We start from the raw sequence: 24,762 nt of genomic DNA on the forward strand, positions 1-24,762 counted from the left end.
CCAAAACTTCTATCAAGACTTAACAAGAACCAGGCCATAGATTTTTTCACTAAAGGTATCTCTTAAATCAGTATAATAGCACCATTATGTTCATCTATTTAACATGTTAAATCGTGATGACACATTCCCTAGAAATTTCAACCAATGAGCAATCATTTTGGTATGACATCGACTTTTTTCATCACATCTAATTTCTATGAACACAAAAAATTCCGGCACACTAATAAAGATTTCCACGAAAAAAGTTCCTTATCAAGGTTTTTTTTCTTATATTGCATTATTCTTGTGAGGATGTCAGAAAAAGAAATGTTCAAAGTCCAACATTACGACCATAATCTTTGGTCTTTCTCAAGGACTCAATGGGCTATGCGATTACATGTGTCACATGCAGTGGTCTGTTGTATTTGTCTAATGTTCTTAATATACACGGAGCGGATAAGAGGATCGTTCATATTTCGAATACTAATACGAGGGTGCCAAGGCTCTTTATGAGAGGAGAACATTAGACAAATACAACAGACCACTGCATGAGACACATGCAATCGCATTGCGCCAAGGTCTGAAAGATTATGGTTGTAAGGTTGGACTATGGACTTTGAACATTTCTTTTTCTGACATCCTCACAAGAATAACGCAATATAATAAAAAAAACCTTGATAAGGAACTTTTTCGTGACAATCTTTATTAGTGTGCCGGATTTTTTTCTGTTTATTGGATACCTGTTTTTTCCGAGCATCTTACCTATTGGATAGTTGAGCCAGGCCTAACTACTATATCTAATTTCTATGGTTACCTTTAGCTTTACTAAATATTATTTAGGCTATATTCACATATCCAGTAATCATCTGTTAGAACAGATCCGTTGTCAAAACAATTGTGCAGACACAAGTTTCTAATAACTAATTTCAGCTGGATCCATTTTTTTTAACATTGGAGTCTATGGAAAATGGACCTGTTATTTAGCCATCCATTCTTCTTTCATTTGTAAAGGATCTGTCTTTTGCTTACTGGATCTGTTACAGATGGAAGATAAATAGCGATCAGTTAACGGATCCGTTTACCACAGACTCCAATGTTAAAAAAAACGGATAAATCGGTTATTTAAAAATGGACAAAAAATTTGTATCTGGTAAAGTTTTTGCCAAGGGATCTCTGCATGATCTGGACATATGAACATAGCCTTAGGCTGTTGCATGTTGAAATACCTAGACCCTATCCTTGGTGCCCCGATCACTTTCCTTCAGGCTCCTTATACCAATTGAGAAAGCAGGGGTAGGAGCAGTCAGCAGGGATCAGGCCTTCAGTTACAGTACCGGATGTAATTGCTCTAACACGGTTGTGCAGTAGTTTCTCAGTCACTAAATAATGGATCGCACAAAAAGACAAAAGCTTTTAAGTCTATTTTTTATTTCAAGACAGCCCAAGGCTTGTTAGTTTAATAAACTAGTTATCTTGTAATAATAGGCGCTGTTTACTCTGTGGTTGAAAATTACAATAGCCGCAAAATAATACAGTTTTTCTGTTTTATTGATAACTTATTGAAGTCAGTTGATCCTCCTATGAAAAATGTAAGGTTAACTACTCAATTTCCATTTCCACAAATGAACTGAGAGTCTTTAGCTTCAATAATGCTTACAGCACTTGATTTGCTTGAATTATGTATAACGCTGCTCTTCCATAGCTGCTGAATTCAAAGGCTTCCGTTTTATATCAGTAAATCTCCCGAGACATGATTAATCCTTCTTTTAATCTATATTGGTCCAAAGTTTTAAGCTAACTAATTGTGCACTGTCTGAGAGTCTGAGCAATTTTCTGTTTCATAGTTCTAAATCCATTCTTTTGTTTTACACAAGCATAGAGTTAAATTATCAAAATCAATATAACATCCTTGAAGCTACCACTAGTGGGAGCTGAAGAGCTTATTGAAGACAAATTTAGGGATGTTTAAAGTGAACCCTGTCAGGTTCAATATGCACCCAGAACCATGAGCAGTTCTGGGTGCCTATTTCTAATCCCTGCCTAACTTTTCCTTTCTCTAGTAGCATAGATAAAGAGATCTTTAGAAAAAGTATTTTAAAAGATCCTTTTATGATATGCTAATGAGGCCAGCGACTAGTCGCAAGGGTGTTATTGCTCCCGACTAGTCCGCACTCTTAACATATTAGCAAACTTCTGTGGGCATGGTAATATGCTATTCAATGCCCAGCACTTAACACTATGCGTATTTGAAGAGAAGTAAAAAATCGAAAGATTGTGTTAAAAAAAAACAAAAAACATTTTCTCAGAACTTTATTTTGATGACCAGCTCCTCACAATTGGTTATCAATACAGGTGAGATGATTTTTAGGTATTCGAATTTGTTGTCTGTGCCAAATGTTCCTCAAAAATTTGGTTTGCGGTTAATACATTTGCGAAAATCTTAATACTGCAAAACTTAGAATTGCTCAGAAATTGTGGGGGAGAAAGGAAGAACCCCGCTGATGATAAGAGCTTACACTCTACAGCAGTCCTCAGGGACAACCAACAGTGCATGTTTTCAGGATTTCCTTAGTATTGCACAGCTGATAATTTAATCATTTACACATGTGATGATTCCCACACGTGAGCAATGCTAAGGAAATCCTGAAAACATGCATTGTTGGTGGGTCTTGGGGACTAGAGTTAGGGAACACTGCACTACAGGACAGAGAGGAGACCCTGCTGATCAAATGCACTTACAGAATAGAGAAAAGACCTCCCCAGACCATAAGAGTTTACACTCTTCAGAAGAAAGACCCCGTGAATCATACCAACTTACACTCTACAGGAGAGAGGAACCTGCTGACCATAAGAGCTTACACTCTACTGGAGAGAAAGAGGACCCTGCTGATCTTATGAGCTTACACTCTACAGGAGAGAGAGGACCCCACTGACTATAAAAGTTTACACTTGACAGAAGAGAGAGGATTCCAATGATCATAAGAGCTTACACTCTACAAGTGAGAGAGATGACTCTGCTGACCATAAGAGCTTATACTCTACAGAAGAGAAAGGAAGGACCCCACTGACCGTAAGAGCATATACTCTACAGAAGAGATAGAGGACCCCACTAACCATAAAAGCTTTCAGGAGTGTAACTTGCTGACCATAAGAGCTTATATTTTTTAAAAGAGAGAGAGAGGACCCCGCTGACCATAAGAGCATACACTCTACAGCAGAGAGAGAGAGGACCACACTGACCATAAAAGCTTATTGTTATGTCACCACCGGAGTCCGCTTCAGCGACTTCTACTTCGATCACCAGGCGATGCCGTGTTCCTGCCCTGGATAGTGCTGGTGATGGGAGAGGAGTTGATGCCAGCGGCGCTGGTAGGCGCAGGCTCCGCTCATCCACTGGGCTGGGTTTCCTTGGGATCTGCAGTACCACTGGCTGACTGTAGGTGGTGTGTGTCTTTCAGCTGAAGTTACCATCATTCAGCTACAACCAATGGGAATACACCACATCCTTCTTTATTCCCCTCCTGTCTGATGACAACTGCCAGAGATAGTTCTGTTTTCATGTTACCTGGCTGCCTCCCTGTTTTGCTTAGTGACCCCTGTTTTTGTACTTCTGCTTGTTTTCTGACTAGCCTTCTGCCTGCCGTTTCTGAACCTCGCTGCCAGTCCCAGAATTGATCTCTGCTTGGATTCCTGATTACATCCTTGCCTGCCTCATTCTGTCCCTGTTCTGCAATTCCTGGTTTGACCCTGCCTGACTAGTACTCTCATGGGACTGTAGCCTTCCACAGGTAGTGATTACTGGGGCACTGTGTAATTCCAAATCCCTATATAGGGGCTAAAGGGTTTCAGGGTTCTAGGGGTCCTGCTTGGTGAGTGGCTTCCCTCTAGCCTGTCCATTATAGCCAGTCTGAGTGTGTGGATCTATGCAGGTGTTACACTTATATTTGTTAAAAGAGAGAAAGAGGACCGCGCTGACCATAAGAGCATACACTCTACAGAAGAGAGAGGACCCTAACGACCATAAAAACATACGCTCTACAGAAGAGAGAGAGGATCCTGCTGACCATAAAATCTTACACTCTGTAGGAGAGAGAGAAGATCACACTGATCTTAAGCGTTTGCACTCTACAGGAGAGAGAGAGGACCCCATTGACCATAACAGTTTATACTCTACAGGAGATAGAGACTTACCCAATGACTATGGAGATGGAACACTACTCTGTCATACTAACTGTGCTCCACTTGGTACTGCTGATCTGTGATGGCCCAGATACTGATAATCACTGTAAAAATATAATAATCTGCTAGATGTCATAGCTGCAGGACATAATTGCCACAAAGACATTAGCCCACTCTCTGTGCAGTGTAGGAAATGAGAATCACATCTCAAAATGTTTGATTTGATATGAAACTGAATTTCAAGAAATTTGACTTGAGCTCGATACTCCGCAGATCGATCAGATCATCTCTAGTTATCAATTTCAGATATGTGACTTTTAGCACCTCCACCAATCATCTGATTGAAGGGGTCATATTGCACCAGAAGTGTGTGGCAGTGAATGCTTCACTTTTTCTTGATCAAACAAGTTACTCAGCTACCTTTTTGAAGTGAGTTAGGACGGAAAACTCTCCTGCGGAGTCCTCATGTAACTAGTTTTGACCCTAAACGAACCTATTTAAGTATTACATGCTGAAGAAATAACTGCTGTGAAAAGTTCAGGATTACGAATGTTCTAAAAAAAAAATCTATAAAAAAAACCTAACATTTGTGAGGGCCTCAAAACGCCAATTTACTAGCAACTGACAATGTCAAAGCCTTTCGAAGATAAACATAAATGGGAAAAGCTTTCTAGCATTGTACAGCCAGAGAAAAGACACTACAGTGCAGTTTAATATAAAAGGCGAATGGGTTCCAAATACAAAGCTCAAATGTCTCATCATCAGGAAACCATGAAACAAAGGTAGTCTACGGAATAATAAAGGTTATGAAATGTCATAACAAGCAAGTCTGGCTAGATTCCAACATAAAAAATATTGGTAATACAGAACATAAAAAAATCAACTTGTCACTTTCCAGACAAAAGTAAGTTTTAAAAGAGAATTTTAAGTACAGAAAAGAAAAAACTGAATAGTTTTATTATTGCATTTGATTTAGTGAATACAGTGGTTCTTTTAATTTCAATTTTTTAGTTTATTTTTTTGGTCTAAAGCTATATGGCGATGTGTTGCACAACAGGAATTTTCAGACAAATCACAGATGTAAAAGCATTTGTGAATCACGTCTTTGACTTGCAGTCGTGCCATAAATCACCATTGCATGTGACCTGTATGGAAATCAATGGCAAATGGGTCGCGTACAATTTGCAAGCAGCGACAGAAAATCAAACACATTTGAGAACTTTTACAACTGTGTCACTCTAGGTTGCCCTGTAACACCATAGAAAATCATTAGCTGTAATGACTTGAACCATTTTTGTTTTGGGTCTTATTCATGACAGCTGTAATGACTTGTTTTAGGGTAATACAAGCGCATCATTCTTTCAGTTCTTGTGGACATTGTTGAAGACCTTGCAACTAGTGATGAGGGAGCATTACTATGCTCGGGTGCTCGGTACTAGTAAAGAGCAATTTGATTCTCGGATGGGCTCGACTTGTGAACTCAAGCATTTTTTCGGAAAAATGCTCGAGTTCCCATTAACTTCCATTATAGTCGGTAAACAAGTTGCGCCCGTCTGAGCGTTCAACTGTTCGTTATAAGTACAGAGCAGCCGAGCATGGTAGTGCTCGCTCATCACTAGTTGCAACATTAGGTTGGCTATATTGGTATCCCATGCCTTTGCCTAAAGGGTACTTTACACGCTGCGATATCGGTACCGATATCGCTAGCAAGCGTACCCGCCTCCGTCGGTTGTGCGTCACGGGCAAATCGCTGCCCGTGGTGCATAACATCGCTAACACCCATCACATGGACTTACCTTCCCTGCGACGTCGCTCTGGCCGGCGAACTGCCTCCTTTCTTAGGGGGCGGTTCGTGCGGCGTCACCGCGATATCACATGGTTGCCGTCCAATAGCAGAGGAGGGGCGGAGATGAGCGGCTGGAACATGCCGCCCACCTCCTTCCTTCCTTATTTCCAGTGGACGGAGGTAAGGAGATGTTCGTCGCTCCTGCGGTGTCACACATAGCGATGTGTGGTGCCGCAGGAACGAGGAACAACATCGCTACTGACCAGACAACGATTTTTCATAAATAAACGACCTCTCTCAGACAAACGATTTATGTCTCTTTTGCGATCGTTTAAGGTCGCTCCAGCCTGTCACACGCTGCGATGTCGCTAACGACGCCGGATGTGCGTCACAAACACTGTGACCCCGACGATTTATCGTTAGCGATGTCGCAGCGTGTAAATGGCCCTTTAAGCCCGCTACACACGCTTCAATATATCTCACAATCCGTCGTTGGGGTCAAGTTGTAAGTGACGCACATCCGGCATCGTTTGTGAGGTATCTGCGTGTGACAGCTACATGCGATCAGGATTGAACGCAAAACCGTTGATCGCAAACACATCGTATCATTCTCTAGAATTGTGCGTTTTGTTGCACGAACCTAGTCAATTGTAACGTGTGACATCCCTCATACGATTTTGTTGTCTGATGCTATGTGCGCAGGTGTGCGCTCTGCACCACAGCTTAAAAAAGGTCTGCTTCAGAGCGCAGCTAAAAAGCTGCGTTCTGAAGCGCCTCACAATGTCTGTCATGCACTAATCTCTGTCAGTCCGTCACTATCTCTGTCCCTCACTCTCAGTCCATGTCAGTCTATCCCCCTCTCTCATATACTCACCGATCCCCGATCCCTGGCGCTGCACGGCATTCACACTGCTCCGGCGGCTTTTACTGTTTTGAAAAAGCCGGCCGCCCATTAAACAATCTCGTATTCCCTGCTTTCCCCGCCCACCGGCGCCTATGATTGGTTACAGTGAGACACGCCCCCACTCTGAGTGACAGGTGTCACACTGCACCCAATCACAGCAGCCGGTGGGCGTGTCTATACTGTGTAGTGAAATAAATAATTAAATAATTAAAAAAAACGGCGTGCGGTTCCCCCCATTTTTAAAACCAGCCAGATAAAGCCATACGGCTGAAGGCTGGTATTCTCAGGATGGGGAGCTCCACGTTATGGGGAGCCCCCCACCCTAACAATATCAGCCAACAGCCGCCCAGAATTGCCGCATACATTAGATGCGACAGTTCTGGGACTGTACCCGGCTCTTCCCGATTTACCCTGGTGCGTTGGCAAATCGGGGTAATAAGGAGTTATTGGCAGCCCATAGCTGCCAATAAGTCCTAGATTAATCATGTCAGGCGTCTATGAGACACCCTCCATGATTAATCTGTAAGTTACAGTAAATAAACACACACCCGAAAAAATCCTTTATTAGAAATAAAAACACACACATATACCCTGGTTCACCACTTTAATCAGCCCCAAAAAGCCCTCCTTGTCCGGCGTAATCCAGGATGATCCAGCGTCGCATCCAGCGCAGCTGCATGGAGGTGACCGGAGCCGCAGCAGACACAGCCGCTCCGGTCTCCTCCATGCAGCAAATGAAGACAGCCGTGCGATCAGCTGCTGTCACTGAGGTTACCCGCGGCCACCGGTGGATGCAGCGGTGGCCGCGGGTAACCTCAGTGACAGCAGCTGATCGCGCGGCTGTGTTCATTTGCTGCATGGAGGTGACCGGAGCGGCTGTGTCTGCTGCGGCTCCGGTCACCTCCATGCAGCTGCGCTGGATGCGACGCTGGATCATCCTGGATTACGCCGGACAAGGAGGGCTTTTTGGGGCTGATTAAAGTGGTGAACCAGGGTATATGTGTGTGTTTTTATTTCTAATAAAGGATTTTTTCGGGTGTGTGTTTATTTACTGTAACTTACAGATTAATCATGGAGGGTGTCTCATAGACGCCTGACATGATTAATCTAGGACTTATTGGCAGCTATGGGCTGCCAATAACTCCTTATTACCCCGATTTGCCAACGCACCAGGGTAAATCGGGAAGAGCCGGGTACAGCCCCAGAACTGTCGCATCTAATGTATGCGGCAATTCTGGGCGGCTGTTGGCTGATATTGTTAGGGTGGGGGGCTCCCCATAACGTGGAGCTCCCCATCCTGAGAATACCAGCCTTCAGCCGTATGGCTTTATCTGGCTGGTTTTAAAAATGGGGGGAACCGCACGCCATTTTTTTTAATTATTTAATTATTTATTTCACTACACAGTATAGACACGCCCACCGGCTGCTGTGATTGGGTGCAGTGTGACACCTGTCACTCAGAGTGGGGGCGTGTCTCACTGTAACCAATCATAGGCGCTGGTGGGCGGGGAAAGCAGGGAATACGAAATTGTTTAATGGGCGGCCGGCTTTTTCAAAACAGTAAAAGCCGCCGGAGCAGTGTGAATGCCGTGCAACGCGGCGCCGGGGATCGGTGAGTATATGAGAGAGGGCTGCTAACTTCAGTTACTCAGGGGATTAGTGGTCACCGGTGAGTCTTCACTGGTGACCGCTAATCAGGACGCGACACAGACAGAGCCGCAGCATCACAATGAAGTCGGGTGAAGTTCACCCGAGTTCATTCTGACAGTGCGGCTCTGTCTGTGTCTGCTGTCATCTGCCATTCAGCTCTGCTACATGGCTGTCTGTGTCTGCTGTTAGCGGCCATGTAGCAGAGCTGAATGGCAGATGACATAGTAAAAACGCATCCCACATTACACACGCTTGGCAAGTCAATAAATAAAAAAAAAAAAAGGTGCTCAATGCATACGTCACAGAACACATGATCTAAAGGATCGCACACAAAATTGACCAATTTAACATAGACTACTAACGCTCGTGTGACAGCAAATGAACGACCAACGTGAAATCTGATAGATCCCGTATGCAACCTGGGCGTGTCACATCGCAAATGCGATTGTACAACTAATTGCAACGTGTAAAGTGGGCTTTAGACTTTGAGTTCATAAACACCTTTGAACTTACCATCTTGACCATAAATCAATTATCCTCTTCCATACTCTTTCTCCCCATTATTGTTTGACTTGACTGAAATGTTATTTTTTGATCCTTACTAGGTAATACATGTTTTGTACTGGTAACCACCTACATGGTGAAATTATTTACACTTTTCCGGTTATTTGCCAGCTATCTATATTTTATTAAAAAACACTTGGGACAAAACAGATGCAGGAAACTCAACAGGATCCAACAAGATTTGGTGTGATCCATTTAGAATCTCTGTCATAGCTTTGCCAAAATGGAGGCCTTGATAGTATGGTTAATTGTAAATGTCTCGGAGCTTCCCCCTTGTGGCAGACACTAATCTCACCATATCGATTGTTCTGTTCCAGCCAACTTTAACTGCGTAAGGTCTTGTGCACACATTCAGTACTTGGTGAGATTTTTACATCAATGTTTGTAAGCCAAAACCAGGAGTGGGTAAAATACAGAAGGGGTGCTTATGTTTCTAGTATGCATTTCTTCTGACTGTTCCACTCCTGGTTTTGCCTTACAAATACTGAGGTAAAAAACCCTCACCAAACACTTAATATGTGCACGTACCTAAGGGGTACTTTGCACACTACGACAACGCAAGCCGATGGTAGCGATGCCGAGCGCGATAGTCCCCGCCCCCGTCGCAGCTGCGATATCTTGTGATAGCTGCCGTAGCGAAAATTATGGCTACGGCAGCTTCACATGCACTTACCTGCCCTGCGATGTCGCTCTGGCCGGTGAACCGCCTCCTTCCTAAGGGGGCGGGTCGTGCGGCGTCACAGTGACGTCACACGGCAGGCGGCCAATAGAAGCAGGGGGGGCGGCGATGTTCCTCGCTCCTGCGGCTTCACACACAGCGATGTGTGCTGCCGCAGGAACGAGGAACAACATCGTAACATCTGTCCTTCAGAAATTATGGAAATGACCGATGCTACACTGATCATACGATTTAGACGCTTTTGCGCTCGTTAATCGTAGTAAAAAGGATTCACATACTCCGATGTCGACAGCGACGCCAGATGAGCGTCACTTTCGATTTGACCCCACCGACATCGCACCTGCGATGTCGTAGTGTGCAAAGTACCCCTAAGTGTTCCTCACAGCTGGTATCTTTCCAGCATGGAAGGCAACGGATCAAGAGACCTTCACAAGCATGTTGAATCTGTAGTGTTGGCAAGAAAAACGCTGTGTAAAATACTCACATTTTAGCTGCATTGTTGCATGCTTTTCTTTTTGTTTTTTTCTCCATTCATTTGAATAGGTTAAAAATTCTGCAATAATGCTCAAAGAATTCACATACTGCAGATATGAAGCTGCTTCAAATCTGTAAGGAAAAAATAAGCAGCCTGTGCTTGAGGTTTCAGAAACTTCATTGACTTTGTTGGTAGGGCAAAATGCTTTGTATTTTTACTGGAAAAGTGCATATGTGAACATTCTCCAATATGTCAGTGTGCTGTTAGTGAAAAACATTGGTAGCACATGTACACAAAGACTGATTTGTGAAGGAGCCCTTAGGCCAGCTTAGTCTATGAAACATAGCAGGAGCTTGGATCACAATACGCAGTGCAAGCGACCTCATAGTCCTATAGGAGCCATTTAGCTCAGGTCAGGAGAGTAGTATTGTGATTCTAGTATGGATGTATGATTTTGCCCTTGGTGTGAGTCATAATATTAACTGCACAAGTGCAGCCATATTTTGGTTGCCCTGAATAAGTATCCTTTAGAGCAGTGTTTCCCAAACTCCAGTCCTCATGGCACCCAACAAGTCATGTTTTCAGGATTTCCTTACTATTGAACAGGTGATGTAATCATTATCAAGGCATCACCTGTGCTATATTAAGGAAATCCTGAAAACATGACCTGTTGGCGGTCGTGAGGACTAGAGTTTGAGAACCACAGCTTTAGAGCAGCATTGGTTCCCAACCTTTCTGATCTTGAGAAACACATTCAGCTCTGAAAAAGGGTAGCAAACTAAATCCAGCTCCTACCCCCTCACAGTAGTGAGTAGAAATGAGCAAGGGTGAGGTTCGATGTTTTGAGTTCGGGCTCGTAAACCGATTACCCAAAAAAACAAAGTTCGGTTTCGAAGTTTGAGTTAGTTATGAGTGCAAATCACTCAAGCAAGCAGCATTGTCCTTGGGTATGAGTGATGCACAGCCCTGTGCGAGTCACTTGCAGTGTTTGAACGGCTCGCCTTTGGGTAAAATCAGCATTATCTGATGTAGTGTGCATACAAAGAAAAAAATCAAAAACTCCACCCAACCTCCCCCAGAAGTGTTCTGGTTATGGGTGGCTGTATGTGGGTGGAGCATCGAACTGCCCAGTTAGACTTCCATTGAGTCAAGTTGGGGTCTCAAACCAAAGTTTTTTAAGGTTCAACTGTACGTGCCAAACCAAATTTCCAAAGATTTGCTCATCTCTAGTAGTGACAACCACAGCCTCAATAACCAATGTAATGACAGCCAAAGCTTTTCCACAGAAGTCACACTTAGGCGGGCTTTGCACACTACGACATCGCAGGCCGATGCTGCGATGCCGAGTGCGATAGTGCCCGCCCCCGTCGCAGAAGCGATATGTGGTGATAGCTGGCGTAGCGAAAGTTATCGCTACGCCAGCTTCACACACACACTCACCTGCCGTGCGACGTCCCTGTGGCCGGCGACCCGCCTCCTTGTTAAGGGGGCGGGTCGTGCGGCGTCACTGCGACGTCACACGGCAGGCGGCCAATCAGAGCGGAGGGGCGGAGATGAGCAGGATGTAAACATCCCGCCCACCTCCTTCCTTCCGCATATCCTACGGAAGCCGCAGTGAGGACGGTAGGAGACGTTCCTCGCTCCTGCGACTTCACACACAGCGATGTGTGCTGCCGCAGGAGCGAGGAACAACATCGGACTGTCGCGTCAGCGTAATCATGGATTACGCCGACGCTGCACCGATGATACGATTACGACGCTTTTGCGCTCGTTAATCGTATCATCCAGCCTTTACACACTGCGATGTCGCCTGCGATGCCGGAAGTGCGTCATTTTCAATTTGACCCCACCGACATCGCACCTGCGATGTCGCAGTGTGCAAAGTGCCCCTTAGTCTGTATACCAAGAATCAAGGGTTCCTATATTACCAGCATTCAGATCTGCTCTTCTCTGCGGGGTTACTTTCAAATGTCAACATCTGGAGACCTCTTTTTAGCCGGTTGCTAAATCTGGTGCTAATGCAAGAAGCTGAAAGACAGCCAGGAGCCACACACAATGGGCCTGTGAGCAACAGGTTGCTCACCCCTGCTCTAAAGGATGAAGTAATAGATTTACTTATGTTTTCAATGTATGGAGTTAAGATCTTCTTAATGAAAATTTTGCATGAATGCAGACACATTGATAACAGAACAGCTGAAGGCTGATTTCCATACAATGCTGTGCTTATTAACAATAATGAAATGTCACCCACAGGATTATGGAAATGTATCTAATCTATATAGCTCGTATATGCTAGATCTGAGTCTATTTTTATCTACACCAGTAGACACTGCTTTTTTGTGATGAATGTTTCTGTTGGCAACATGAAGAAATTAACGAATCTGTTTGATAGGCGAAAAGGAATGTATATTTGATTTTGTATCTGCATCATCAAAAGGCATATAAACAGGAGGCTTTTTGGAGTAGAAATTGCTTTCACATAGTAAATCCTTTTCGGCACAATCTTAATTCATCACACACGTAGATTGCTTTAACAGGCTAAATCGTTTGGTAATAGACTTTTTAAGCATCAAAAGCTGAAATGAATCCATCGTGCCACCTGATTTGTATTACCAGCATTTTTCAAATTTGAAAGGATGTTTGCTTTTATTGGTTTATAGTCTCATGCTGGGAGCTCCAGTATTAATTGGTCTTTAGCTGCATATTCATTTGTTAATAATAGATGTGTGTTTTAAGGTGTGCGTACAATAATATTGCAATTGTACAGCACTGCAAAGTAGGATTGGACTGACATTTACAAGTTATACGAAAAAAAATTATTCCGGGGGCTTATGCAGAGCTAGGTAGGATTGATTGCAAGTCGAATTTTCTGAAATTCATGGTTTCATCATTCACAGTTTGCAATAAACCCCCCCCCCAAAAAAAAAAATATTTACAGGCACCATTTCCCACACTGCTGAGGCATCAGAGCACAGGATAATGTTTTCTAGGAATGGCCTCGCGGGCTTCCCCATAGTACCCTACAGGTATGGCATTTTACGAATTTTGTATAAGGGATCAGTACCTGGGCCATCACAGATTAGCAATTCCCAATGAAGCACAGTGGTTCCCAGTGGAGCACAGTTTGTACAACAGTTGTTTTCCATCTCTGGAGTCACATGTAAGATAGAGTGTGGCTCTTACCATGGGGGCCTCTATCTTGTACAGTGTGAGTTCTTATGGTCAGAGGTACCTCTCTCTTTCCTGTGGAGTGTAAGTTCTTATGGTCAGCAGGGGCCTCTCTCTGTCATGGAGTGTAAGCTCTTATGGTCAACAGAATCTTCTCTCTCATGAAGGGTGTAAGTGTGCCGCCCCAGCAGCAGTCGAACTGCTTGGATCTGGGGTTGCTGTGGCTCGAGGGTCTCCGGACCTGGGGGCTTGCGGCCACTCAAAAATGTAAAGGGGGTATTTACAGGGGATGAATGTTCGTGACGCCACCTGTGGGTTGTGGTAAAGGGCAGTACCACTGCTGCTGAAGGGAGTACAGGGGCAGATGGTGTGGGGGCAGCCAGGTGTCAGTCCCTCCACAGGTAGGGAAGGCCCTGGACAGTGGGGAAATGGTAAACGGGTGGCTTGGCCTTGAAAAGCAGGATGCAGGGGTCAGATTACTCACTGCGGTAGTCGTGGTGCTGGATTAGGTGGAATAAGCAGACACTCACACAGATGGTAAACCAATGTCTCTAGGCACCTACGGGGGGGAGCCCGTCCGGGTCCCGCTCCCACCAGTGTCACTTGGTAAGTCCGGAGCCCTGCTTCCATGCATAAATTGATTGAACGTTGTGACCCCTCGGCTTGAAGCTTTCGGGGCCCCGCTACCCATGTGTATGGCAGCTGTGCTCTTGATGGCTGGCACTTGGGATTTTAGTGGGTTGTGTAGTTTGGAGAACCCTATCCCCCACGTTGTGCTGATGCCTTCAATTTCTGAGCTCTTGGGGAAAGTTCATAAAGAGCGTATCATCCACAGGTGAATTATCAGGTTGTATGAAGCTACTCCCCGATCTAGGGTCCTGTACCCCGTCGTGCTTGGTACCGGTCCGGTTGCTGGACTTCTGGTGTCGACCGTTCTCCAAAACTAAGTCTGTTACACCTTCTCCAATAACCTGTGACCGGGTCTCTGACTCCTGTGGTCCCGGACCACCATCTGCAACCCAACCTATCGCCTCCCTGGGAGCTCCAACTCCCTAGCTCCTCACTCTTTGAGGGCTAGCTCATAACTCCTTGTCTCCCCTCCCACCAGTCTGCCTGACCCCTAGGTGGGCGGCCCTGCTCCAACCTGACCAACCCACTGGTGTGTCTGTACATGTCTGGTGTGAGGTGTGGTTGGGATTTGTAGTGCGGGTATTAGTGACACTGTTGATGGGAACCTGATGGGGGGGTAGGCCCTGCACCCTGGGGGACAGGATGCAGTTCCCTGTAGCACCCTGATGTAGTCAGGGGCGCTACATAACCTTTTATGTAAACTTTTATGATTAGCAAGGTCTCCTCTCTTTCTCTCTCTTCTGTAAAGTGTAAACTCTTATGTTCAGAGGGGTCCTCTCTCTATCTCTTCTGCAAAGTGTAAGCTCTTTACACCAGTGGGGTTTTCTCTCCTGTAGACTGTAAGCTATTATGGTCAACAGGGTCCCCTCTCTATCTCTTCTGTAAAGTGTAAGCTCTTTCAGCCAGAGGGGTTTTCTCTCATATAGAGTGTAAGCTCTTATGGTCAGTAGGGACCTCTCTCTTCTGCAAAGTGTAAGCTCTTATGGTCAGATGGGTCTCCTCTCTGTAGAGTGTAAGCAATTATGGTCAGTGGGGTTCTCTCTTTCACTCCTTTTCCCCTCATTTATGTTCCAAACACTTCCAGGTTTTCTAGTATGGAAATTAACCTGAATTTACTCACTGCAAATCTAATTTTTTTTTTAAAGTTTGGCATTTTGCGAATTTGAATTTCCAATGATCTGCTCATTTTTATTTGTTCCATCCATACAAATCATGTGCATCACAACACTTAAGCGGGCTTTACACGCTGCGACATCGCTAATGCGGAGTCGTTGGGGTCACGGATTTTGTGACGCACATCCGGCCGCATTAGCGATGCCGTTGCGTGTGACACCGATAAGCGATTTTGCATCGTTGCAAAACAGTGCAAAATCGCTAATCGGCGACACGGGGGTCCATTCTCAATTATCGTTACTTCAGCAGTAACGAGGTTGTTCGTCGTTCCTGCGGCAGCACACATCGCTGCGTGTGACGCCGCAGGAGCGAGGAAGCTCTCCCTACCTGCCTCCCGGCCGCTATGCGGAAGGAAGGAGGTGGGCGGGATGTTACGTCCCGCTCATCTCCGCCCCTCCGCTGCGATTGGTCGGCGGTTCAGTGACGTTTCAGTGACGTCGCTGTGACGCCGCACGGACCGCCCCCTTAGAAAGGAGGCGGTTCGCCGGACAGGTAAGTATGTGTGACGGCTCTGGGCGATGTTGTGCGGCACGGGCAGCGATATGCCCGTGTCGCGCAACAGATGGGGGCGGATACCCACACTAGCGATATCGGGACCGATATCGCAGTGTGTAAAGTAGCCTTTAGGATATTTTGGGCCCAATACCGTACTGGTCAAGTTTTGCTTTTCAAAACTGTTGGTGGAGTTTGGGGTTTCCAGATATATTTGGATGGTTCATGATGTTCTGCTTCTCAAAAAGGCATAAAGTTTGTCACAATTATATTCAAATCCCTACCTGGATTGATTTTTTTGTACTCCTGGAATTTTGGAAAAACGTGAACAACATTTTTGGGAACAGGTTGAATACAAAAATAAAGAGCATATTTTATTTTGAGTAAAATTAATTAACCATGTGTACCATTTTAAGTCATATGGTGCAAATAAAGTCAGAGAATATCGTAAGGCTGGAATAGAGACTTGAAAAATTGCAAATGATGAATCGCAGAGTTTTTTTTGTCATCAGCAGCACTTAGGCAACTGCAACTTCTTTCCCTGTAGCTTGCCATTTAAAACCTATGCATCCCTTCAGTTCACCCTTAACTATGCTACTGGTCAATCTGCTCCTGATTAATCCATGTATGGGGAGGGGACCTTAAAAAGCAGAGATCCTTATACACTGTAGCCTCTGCACACACCCTTAAAGGGGTATTCCCATCTCCATGATCCTATCCCAATATATAGTAGGTGTAGTAATAATAATAATAATATTATCAGCAAATACCTCCAATTAGAAATGTAGTATAGTTCTTCTGATTCACTATGTCACTTACATCTTGTTCAGGGCATTGCAGGACTTTAGAAATCCCTGGTTATGACCAGCATCAGACTGGCTACCAGAGGAACTGCAGTAATACCAGTCCTGGCCACGGTTACCTGTACTGAACTCCAGAGCTCTCAGCTGAGCTCTGGAGTGCAACCCAGCCTGTTTGCAGGTTACCACAGCCAGGACCGGTATTACCGGAAACCGCCAGTAATACCAGTCCTGGCTGTGGTTACCTGCATTGAACTCCGGAGCGCTCACCTGATCTCTGGAGTGCAGCCTGGCCTGTCCGCAGCTATAATGGACTAAACTGTGATAGCCGGGGAATCAGTCGGTGCTCACAGTTCAGTCCTGCAAACCTGCTGTTTAGTCCAGGCTGCACTCTGGAGCTCAGGTGAGAGCTCCAGAGTTCAGTGCAGGTAACCGCGGCCAGGACTGGTATTACTGCAGTTCCTCCGGTAGCCAGTCCGCACTAGCAACTAACTAACTGTGACTATATGCGTGGTCGTAAGCATGGATACCTAAAGTCCTGCAATGCCCTGAACTTGAGGTAAGTGACAGTGAATCAGAAGAACTATACTACATTTCTAATTGGAGGTATTTGCTAATATTAATATTATTATTAGGCCTACTATATATTAGAATGGAATCTTGGTGATGGAAATAACCCTTTAACACTAGAACTACTGGACTCGTGACACCTATATAGAAATACATAGTGCAAAGTAGTCAAAATGACTACCTCAGTAGTTCTAGTGTTAATCACTTTTCCTCAAGGTTTTGTAATTTCCATACCACTGTCATATAGAGTCACATTGAATATTAAAAGAAAAATCCCTGGTACAAGTAGTGCATACTAGTGATAGATGGCAAAACACTTAAAGGTGGATAAAAAAAGGTCCATACCCCATAATAATCTTTCATTACTCGAGCACCTAGGAAGTTAACTGACAGTAAAATAAGACATTGGAGTAAAAAAATTTTGACTTTAGCTTTTCCAAGTTTCCAGATAGAATTTGCAGGCAGAATGTGTCTATTGTTCAGCTGTGCGAACTTGTTTGTAGAAGATTAAATCATTTTGCAATAACAGTCTCTCTTTCTAGGGCCAACACAAATGTACTGAACAAATGGCGGTTTGTTTCACACTCAAAGCCACATTAAAAATAAGTGTATCTAATTCCAAGTCGCAACATTAGCCCAAATTCATTTTCTGTTTGTCTGAGTTCCAAACAGATTATTATATTTGGGCAGTGATTCACTGGAACATACAGATTTGCCAGCGCCTGAACGGAATTTCTGAGATTTCTGCATCAAAGACACAGGAATATTTCATATAAATTATGTTCTTGCCTGATGCTGCGGCTAAATGCATTCAATGTATAATTTCTGTATACATGTGAATCTGTGTTTCCCAAAAATAACACAGGGTGTTATATTATATTTTTGAATCCGAAAGATGCGCTATGGCTTATTTTCAGGGGATGTCTTATTTTTTTCCCACAAACAGAATACATCTATTCTTGAGCAAAAAAAAAATCAACATTTATTCAAATATAAATTCTGGAACATCATCTTAACTCTCCAAAACCTGAATTTCATCATGAATTTCTTGAGATCTTATTTCAATGAAAAGAGTTTACATTAACCAGTATGCATGAACAAAAATCAAAAAGTGTCGAGGCAGCTGCCAGGAAACATGTAAAAAAGACCAATTCACAAATGATATATAGCCATGAATAAAATATAAAAGTATATATTTATTACTTTTATCAAATATCACAAAAGGTTAAAAACAAAAGGAGTACGCCTCTTGTTTTTAAACTTTTTGTGATATTGATACAAGGAATAAAAATATACCGTATGTTTTCACTTTATCAGACACACCGGATTATAAGACGCACCCCAAATTTAGAGAAAAAAAACATAAAAAAAATATGGGGTCTGTCTTATAATCTGGTGGTGTCTTATGGTGGGGGAGAGGCAGCAGCGGTGATGGAGTGGGGTCACAGGAGGCAGGGGCGGTGGTGGAGTAGGGATGCTGCGGGCGGTGCAGCGGGTGTAATGGATGCTCGCTGCGGTTGCTTTGAGGAAGGAGTAACACCCAGAAACCTTTTGGCGGTACAAGCTTTAAAAAAACGGCACCCAGAATAAGCGCATGCACAGATTGAGCTATCGGCTCAATGACAAGCCGAGATCTCATCTGCGCACTCACCACTTTTGGACACCATTTTCCTTAAGTCCTCTGCTGGGAGATCAATGGGACGAGGCGGCGCGTGCACAGATGAGATCTTGAGCCAAGAGCTCCATTTGAACACGCGCCGACTCCGGGCACCATTATTTGAAGCCTGCATCACCGACATTTTCAGGATGGCGGCTTCTGCCTCACCGCCCGCAGCGAGCACCAACACTGCCCACAGAACAGCGCACCGCCCACCGCCTGCAGCACAGCGTACCGCCCACAGCACAGCATGCCGCCCACAGCATCGCCGCTGCCTCCTGTGACTTCTCTTCTTCACTCCCCCTTCCTGGTAAGCTACATTCGGGTTCTAAGACGCACCCATCATTTTCCTCCCAAATTTCTGGCAGGAAAAGTGGGTCTTATAATCTGAAAAATATGATACTTTTAGAATTTATTCATTGCTGTACATCATTTGTAAATATATTTTTTTTCCATTGCTTGATGTTAGCTGAATTTTTGGACACTTCGCAGCTGACTTCAGCCATAAGGACCATTACCCTGATTACCAATGCACCAGGTCATCTGAAAGAGCTGAGATGAAGTGTCAGAATTGGAGCAACTCTTGATTTGCAAATGCTGGAGTGACTGCAGGCTGGTATTTTTACACTGGGAAGGCCCAAATAACCATGGACCTTCCGAGTCTGATAACATGAACTCTCAGTTGTCTGCCTTACCTTCGTTGGTTAAACAAATGGGGGGACATCACGTTGTTTAATTAATTTATTAGGTTAATACAAAGTTGCACAATAAGCTCCACATGACAGACACTAAAGGGTGAAATTTCAGAATGTGTTATGTGGTTATGATGTTATATATGTTGTCTGTCTATCTATCTATCTATCTATCTATCTATCTATGTATCTATCTATCTATCCCTCTATCTATCCCTCTTTCTATTATCTATCTGTCTGTCTATCTGACTATTCTATCTAATCTATCTATCATCTTTGCACAACTTTGACACACAAAAATCAGTAATTTCTTGAATGCATTTTATTCTGGTACGTGTCACACGGACGGCACAGTTATGGCACACGGGTGACACATGAATGGGCAAAACAGACGGTCTTCAACCTACGTTTTTTGATGCGCATGTATGAAGATGGCCTTTGCTTTTCCTGCCAGCACTCTGGTTTTTGGTGCAGAAAAAATGCAAATACTTAATGTGTGCACATAGCACAAATGGTTTGTTTTTTTAAAGTCAGTTTCACTTCTAAATTAAATTAGATCACACATCTTTTTACCGTTGACTTTGATTTTTTCAGTGATGATATGGCAATGTAAAAACAAATGGCTTTTTTGTTATGACTTATATATAAAAGTTATGTCACATTTTGTAAAATATTCATGCTGGGATTCTGAGACAAACTCTGCAGGCAAACTTTGTGACTGCAAACTGCCGAATCCTATCAATGCGCTATAGGCAAACTGTCACGATTTCCCTGTGTTCCCCGAGTGACTGAATAGTCATATAATAGCATGTGTGCAATTGTATAGTACCAATTAGGGGTACTTTACACGTTGAGACATCGCTAGCATCGGCTAGCGATCTCGAGCGCGATAGCACCCGCCCCCGTTGCACATGCGATATGTGGTGATTGCTGCCGTAGCGAACATTATCGCTACGGCAGCTTCACATGCACATACCTGCTCGGTGACGTCGCTGTGACTGCCGAACTATCCCTCCTTCAAGGGGGAGGTGCATTCGGCGTCACAGCGACGTCACCGCGACGTCACTAATTGGCCGTCCAATAGACGTGGAGGGGTGGAGATGAGCAAGACATAACATCCGGCCCACCTTCTCCCTTCCGCATTGCCGTCGGGACGCAGGTAAGGAGATGTTTGTCGCTCCTGCGGATTTACACACAGCGATGTGTGGAGCTGCAGGAACAACAAACAACATCGTACCTGCGGTCGACCCGACATTATGGAAATGAACGACGCTACACAGATCAACGATTTTCAACGCTTTTGCGAACGTTTATCGCCGACCTAGGATTTACACATTACGATGTCACTACCGGCGCCGGATGTGCGTCACTAATGACGTGACCACGACGATATTTCGGAAGCGATGTTGCAACGTGTAAAGCCCCCCTTATACTTTCCTCTGCTTCTCTCAGTTTGTTATTTGAAGACGCTCAGAAGAGTCTAGTCGGCATGTGACTGCAACTATGCAAATTATCCTCAATGTGGGCACATGACTGCCCAGTTGCACGGGAAATCAGTACAGCATGCTTATCACACACAGCCACAATACTGCAGTTTGCAATTGCATAGACTGCAGATTTTGTGTCTTAGCCTGGACACCCATTTGCGGTAATTCAAGTTCACAAACTTTATTTCATTTCTTTGGGTTTTGCTTTTGAATCAGATTAGGTAAAATGTATCATTTTTTTGAGGCTGTTTGAATTTTACACTATCCTAATCTAGAATTCTAAGGCAATAGTCTGAGATTTTGGCTGCAACCATTCAGAGCCCCGTTATGAATCTTTTTTTGGAATTAAAAATATAAATACTTGAGAGTAAAAAAAACAACATGTTTGCAAGTGCTAAAAAAATAGCATAGATCCAAAAATCCAAAAAGCAAATTAAATTGATCTTCAAATGATTAATTATACAGTATATAGCGACATACAAATGTTTGGGCACCCCTGGTCAAAATTACTGATATTATGAACAGTTAAAGAAAATCTGTCACCAGGTTTTTGCAGTGTAAGCTAAAGCCAGCATGCTGCAGGGGTTAACACAGAAAGTTCAGGGATGCCTGTCTTGTCACAGTCTGATCTATTCTTTATTTTCTATGTTTGTTTAAGCAGCAGGACCCTTATCATTGCTTGGGCTATCAAGTCAAGTGCACGCCCCCTCCTCTGATTGACACCTCACTGTCAAAGTACAATCTCTATTGAGAGCCTGGTGTGGGTAGGGGCATCCCTCTGGACTCTGCTGCATGCAATATTCTGATTGTGTCAGAACAGCTACACCCAGTAATCTAAGTGATATATTGTTGGATTCAGGATCTCTTTGCCTACATCATGCTGTTCTCATATGAGGTAGTAAAAATCTGCTGATAGATTTCCTTTAAGCAAGTTGAAGATGAAGTGATCTCTAAAAGGCATACATTTAAAGATGACACATTTCCTTTGTATTTTAGGCAAAAAAAATTATATTTTTATCTTTTACAATGTTGAATTTACAAGAAAGGAAAATGGGCCAATTCAAAAATTTGGGCACCCTGCATTGTTAGTACTTATTAGCACTTCTTTGACAAATATCACAGTTTATAAACACTTTTTGTAGCCAGCCAAGAATCTTTCAAGTCCAAAGACGACTTGTTATGGTTACCTAAGCGACGCTTCCTCATACCACAGCGTGAGTGTCGTCATCACGTGTATGTGTTCAATACTCCTCCATGTCCGGTTTTTGGCCCTCCCACCTTCACAGCTGTTAGTTTAGAGCATATGGGTATATAAACCTTGAGCTGTTGCATAAACCCCGTGCCTCTCCATCTTGAAAAAGCTGTTCCACCATGCGAAACGCGCGTTGATGTTTTCCAGGTTCCCCACGGGGGGGTTTCTAAGTGAAGGTGTTTATATTGCTATATTCAAGTTTCAGGTAATATGCTGTCCACTTGTGGGAAGTTTATAAGAATGGTATACCTACATATATAGAGCCTACATGCATGCTTGTACTCCTACACTTGGACACTTTAGCTTCACCTAACTATCTGTGTACTATATAGCTCTGGTTTGTGTCTAATAACTGACACCACCTTCTCCCCTTCATTTTTGTGATAAACTTGCACAGACTATAGCGGACTTTACACGCTACGAGATCGCTACAGCGATCTCGTTGGGGTCACGAATTTTGTGACACACATCCGGCCGCTGTAGCGATGCCGTTGCATGTGACACCTATGAGCGATTTTGCATCATCGCAAAAACATGCAAAATTGCTCATCAGTGACATGGGGGTACATTCTCAAATATCGTTATGGCAGCAGTAACGAAGTTGTTCCTCGTTCCTGCGGCAGCACACATTGCTCCGTGTGACGCCGCAGGAACGAGGAAGCTCTCCTTACCTGCCTCTCGGCCACAATGCGGAAGGAAGGAGGTGGGTGGGATGTTACGTCCTGCTCATCTCCGCCCCTCCGCTTCTATTGGGCGGCGGTTCAGGGACGCTGCTGTGACGTCGCTGTGACGCTGAACGAACCGCCCCCTTAGAAAGGAGGCGGTTCGCCGGTCACAGCAATGTCGCAGGGAAGGTAAGTCCGTGTGACGGGTCCGGGCGATGTTGTGCGACACAGGCAGAGATTTGCCCGTGTCGCATAACCGATGGGGGCGGGTACGCATGCTGCCGATATCGGTACCGATATCGCAGTGTGTAAAGCGGCCTTAAGGGTCTCAGATCCGCCCGACTAGATTTCAAATTGCATTTAGAGACACTGTGGCCGATTTATTTTAGGATTTACCTTATCCTTTGCACTTTTGAATGACCCTCGGGTTGCTCTGGGAATAACCCTGTCTGTGTAACAATTTCGTCAGTGTAACAATTCTGTCGGTGTAACAATCTTTACATCCCCCCCAGATGACTCATTTTGGTGATGTTTTAATCATGTTTTTAATTGTCTATTGGGGTTTTTTTCATGTGAAATAAAAATTTGTCTATTTTTGCACATATACTCGTTGTTCTCTTGTTTCTATGGGTTTTTATAAAGCTGTAAAATGTGCATCATCTGGCCTTTCCTAATGATAATAGTGAACAAGCCATAACCCTTACAGGCTAATTAAGGTCTGAAACCTTGGTCAAAGTTTTCTGAACACATAAATCTTCAAAGGTACCCTACGTTTTGCATCAGCTTATTTTCCTTTTTTGTAATTTTTAAAATGTCTATTCTTCACTACATTTGCTGCAAAGTAGACCTACTAATCCTCTCTAATCATGCTAAGGTCATTCCCTTCTTCTACCCATACTACACTGCATTGACTGCTAAATGTTCCTACTGATCTCCCCTAATCATCCTAGGGTCACTCACTTCTTCTGCCTATACTTCTCTGCATTTGCTGCTAGATGGTCCTACTGATCTCTCCTCGTCACTCTCTTCTTCTACATATACTTTACTGTGTTTCCTGTTAGGTGGTTCAACTGATCTTCCCTACATGTACTTGGTTCACTCACTTCTTCTGCCCATACTTCCCTGCATTTGTTGTCCTACTAATCTCGTCTAATCATACTAGGGTCACTAAATTCTTCTGCCTATGATTCTATGCATAAATACAACCTATTAGAGATGGCACCACCCAAATCAAAATAGAAGCATGCTACCATCCATATATAAACAGACAAATGCCACACAAAATTTATAGGAAATAGGGTACAGCTTGACCATAAATGCACTGGAAATCCAGAATTTAAATGGACGACCACAAAACACTTGCTGAATGCAAAAAGTGAACAAGTTTATTAAGTGCAGAATGTTAAAACACCCAAAATGGTGGTCCATTAAAAAATGGGAAGGACTCAAAGAAGGAAAGGATCCCCCATATAACAAAGGGTACTTACACACCAATACCTCAATAACAGAGCAATACAAGCTATCAACCATATACAGCCAAAAAGTGTAGATACATAGTAATATATATTTCAATCATGTTAGAAAGGTACAGTGCAAGGAATGCCTGCAATACAAGCCTGCAATACAATACCATGGTCTGGATTGTGAAAGAGGTAATGTGGTGCACCTGCCCGCCCCACGTGTTACGCCACCGAATGTGGCTTCATCAGGAGTGTACTAACATAAGCCCAGTATCAAAGCATATATACTGTATATATCTGTAAGAGTAATCATAAATCACATGCACATGTTAAGAGGAATCACTCACAGGTCCAAATAAGGTATTAGTATCACCTGCAAATCCTGTGTGCCATCAGAATCCTGATAGCAGCGTGCGTTCCACAGTGGAATGCATTGATCCGGTCAGGTGACCAGAAATGACATCACCTAAAGCACAAGTGATGTCCTGGACCCATAATAC

At 43.9% G+C, this 24,762-nt stretch overlaps 1 protein-coding gene across 5 annotated transcripts in view; it reads left to right on the top strand.

Annotated features, from left to right (window-relative positions):
• INPP4B (inositol polyphosphate-4-phosphatase type II B) overlaps nucleotides 1–24,762 on the top strand; it is a 1,087,411-nt gene that overhangs the window by 791,531 nt on the left and 271,118 nt on the right. The window lies entirely within an intron of this gene.

This window comes from Anomaloglossus baeobatrachus, chromosome 1 (assembly GCF_048569485.1).
Source record: "Anomaloglossus baeobatrachus isolate aAnoBae1 chromosome 1, aAnoBae1.hap1, whole genome shotgun sequence".
NCBI lineage: Eukaryota > Metazoa > Chordata > Amphibia > Anura > Aromobatidae > Anomaloglossus > Anomaloglossus baeobatrachus.